Below are 2,500 nucleotides of genomic sequence, written 5' to 3'. Positions count from 1 at the left end.
GCCACGCTACCACATGGTGTTGCAGCTTTCCGACCCTACCTGGGGACACAGACCTAAGTAAAGGGCAAAACAAGCATAGCTTCCCCTTCGGGAATTCGGAGCCTGGTCACCTGCATGACAGGCAGGAATACTCACAACTATACTAACGAGGAACAACCTATGCCTGCTGCTCCATGGTAATGTCCTTAAAGGGTCAGCGTTTAATAGTTCTGAAGGGAGAATTAATCGCTTTAGCTCAGCGCTAGGGATCAAAGGTGTAATCTCGTTATACCTCTGGAAACAGCAAAAAGTGCCTAATGGCAGCGGTGGGATTCGAACCCACGCCTCCAAACAGACTGGAGCCTAAATCCTGCGCCTTAGACCGCTCGGCCACGCTACCACACACAACTGCTGCTTTTCAACCCTATCTGAGGACGCAGACCTAAGTAAGGGGCGAAATAATCATAGCCACCCCATCTGGGAACCGTACCCCGGTTTTCTGGAGATCTGGAGGAAGAATTAAAAGTTTTAGTGTGGCAGGTGAAGGTACTTAATGGTTCCATGGTGTAATGGTTAGCACTCTGGACTCTGAATCCAGTGATCCGAGTTCAAATCTCGGTGGGACCTTTCTTTACTTTCCTCTCATTACTCAGTACTGTATTAAAATTATTTAACCTTCTTCCAGATGTGAGCTTTTCAAATCCATAAATGCTGCTGCCATACCTTTGTGTTCTGTCGCCCCAAGGTGCAATTAGTTGAGAACTTGGATGAAAACTCATGCCTCAAAGAAACCCAGAGCACTCACATCCCCCCGTTTTAGTTTTAGTGTGGCAGGTGAAGGTACTTAATGGTTCCATGGTGTAATGGTTAGCACTCTGGACTCTGAATCCAGTGATCCGAGTTCAAATCTCTGTGGGACCTTTCTTTACTTTCCTCTCATTACTCAGTACTGTATTAAAATTATTTAACCTTCTTCCAGATGTGAGCTTTTCAAATCCATAAATGCTGCTTCCATACCTTTGTGTTCTGTCGCCCCAAGGTGCAATTAGTTGAGAACTTGGATGAAAACTCATGCCTCAAAGAAACCCAGAGCACTCACATCCCCCCGGGAGCCATAATGCCAGAAATATGGGTTATCCAGGATTAGAAAATAAAGTTAAATTGCCTCTTTCTTCCAGAAACAGTGCCATCTCTGGCTAGTATAGAGTGGATTTCCTGATTGGTTAACCTCTGTGAATATCCCTGGCTTTTGCAGCTCGGTGCAGATTATGGTGTACGCTGCTCTGTGCCTATGTTTCAGATCTAGGGAAGGATTAAGGCAAGACAGCAAGGGTCAGTTTTGTAGTTCTTCCTGTTCACCCTATTCATCACAGAGTACATCTGATCCCTGGGGATCCCTCCTCAAGGATTGTATTCCAGATTGTCCGCGCAACATCTTAGCAGGTGGTAATACAGCGCCCATACTGAGAGAGGGACGAGAGGTTCTCCTGCATTGAAAGGGGAAGCGCTGATTAGTTAGCTGGCGCCAGGTACCTGCCTCAACCAATCGATATTCTGGGCATGTAACGTGAGCTGAAAGAGCAAGTAAAAGCAAAAGCTACTCAATGGCAACGGTGGGATTCGAACCCACGCCCCCGAAGAGACTGGAGCCTTAATCCAGCGCCTTAGACCGCTCGGCCACGCTACCACATGGTGTTGCAGCTTTCCGACCCTACCTGGGGACACAGACCTAAGTAAAGGGCAAAACAAGCATAGCTTCCCCTTCGGGAATTCGGAGCCTGGTCACCTGCATGACAGGCAGGAATACTCACAACTATACTAACGAGGAACAACCTATGCCTGCTGCTCCATGGTAATGTCCTTAAAGGGTCAGCGTTTAATAGTTCTGAAGGGAGAATTAATCGCTTTAGCTCAGCGCTAGGGATCAAAGGTGTAATCTCGTTATACCTCTGGAAACAGCAAAAAGTGCCTAATGGCAGCGGTGGGATTCGAACCCACGCCTCCAAAGAGACTGGAGCCTAAATCCAGCGCCTTAGACCGCTCGGCCACGCTACCACACACAACTGCTGCTTTTCAACCCTACCTGAGGACGCAGACCTAAGTAAGGGGCGAAATAATCATAGCCACCCCATCTGGGAACCGTACCCCGGTTTTCTGGAGATCTGGAGGAAGAATTAAAAGTTTTAGTGTGGCAGGTGAAGGTACTTAATGGTTCCATGGTGTAATGGTTAGCACTCTGGACTCTGAATCCAGTGATCCGAGTTCAAATCTCGGTGGGACCTTTCTTTACTTTCCTCTCATTACTCAGTACTGTATTAAAATTATTTAACCTTCTTCCAGATGTGAGCTTTTCAAATCCATAAATGCTGCTTCCATACCTTTGTGTTCTGTCGCCCCAAGGTGCAATTAGTTGAGAACTTGGATGAAAACTCATGCCTCAAAGAAACCCAGAGCACTCACATCCCCCCGGGAGCCATAATGCCAGAAATATGGGTTATCCAGGATTAGAAAATAAAGTTAA

General features: G+C 46.9%; 7 non-coding genes across 7 annotated transcripts in view; 3 read left to right on the top strand and 4 right to left on the bottom strand.

The window, feature by feature from the left end:
• The window catches only part of TRNAL-AAG (transfer RNA leucine (anticodon AAG)), an 82-nt gene extending 71 nt beyond the window's left edge, over positions 1–11 (bottom strand). The window contains exon 1 of the tRNA in view: positions 1–11. This exon is cut by the window's left edge and continues 71 nt beyond it. This is a non-coding gene — a tRNA (tRNA-Leu).
• Positions 12–297: 286 nt separating this feature from the next.
• Positions 298–379, bottom strand: TRNAL-UAG (transfer RNA leucine (anticodon UAG)). Its single transcript has one exon. It is a non-coding gene; the product is annotated as a tRNA-Leu (tRNA).
• Positions 380–534: 155 nt separating this feature from the next.
• TRNAQ-CUG (transfer RNA glutamine (anticodon CUG)) lies at positions 535–606 on the top strand. The gene has a single exon. It is a non-coding gene; the product is annotated as a tRNA-Gln (tRNA).
• Positions 607–828: 222 nt separating this feature from the next.
• TRNAQ-CUG (transfer RNA glutamine (anticodon CUG)) lies at positions 829–900 on the top strand. The gene has a single exon. It is a non-coding gene; the product is annotated as a tRNA-Gln (tRNA).
• A 684-nt stretch (positions 901–1,584) lies between these two features.
• TRNAL-AAG (transfer RNA leucine (anticodon AAG)) lies at positions 1,585–1,666 on the bottom strand. Its single transcript has one exon. It is a non-coding gene; the product is annotated as a tRNA-Leu (tRNA).
• A 286-nt stretch (positions 1,667–1,952) lies between these two features.
• TRNAL-UAG (transfer RNA leucine (anticodon UAG)) lies at positions 1,953–2,034 on the bottom strand. The gene has a single exon. It is a non-coding gene; the product is annotated as a tRNA-Leu (tRNA).
• Positions 2,035–2,189: 155 nt separating this feature from the next.
• On the top strand, positions 2,190–2,261 carry TRNAQ-CUG (transfer RNA glutamine (anticodon CUG)). Its single transcript has one exon. It is a non-coding gene; the product is annotated as a tRNA-Gln (tRNA).
• Positions 2,262–2,500: the final 239 nt, after the last annotated feature.

This window comes from Hyla sarda, chromosome 4 (genome assembly GCF_029499605.1).
Source record: "Hyla sarda isolate aHylSar1 chromosome 4, aHylSar1.hap1, whole genome shotgun sequence".
Classification (NCBI taxonomy): domain Eukaryota; kingdom Metazoa; phylum Chordata; class Amphibia; order Anura; family Hylidae; genus Hyla; species Hyla sarda.
This window is presented reverse-complemented; position numbering and strand designations above follow the sequence as displayed.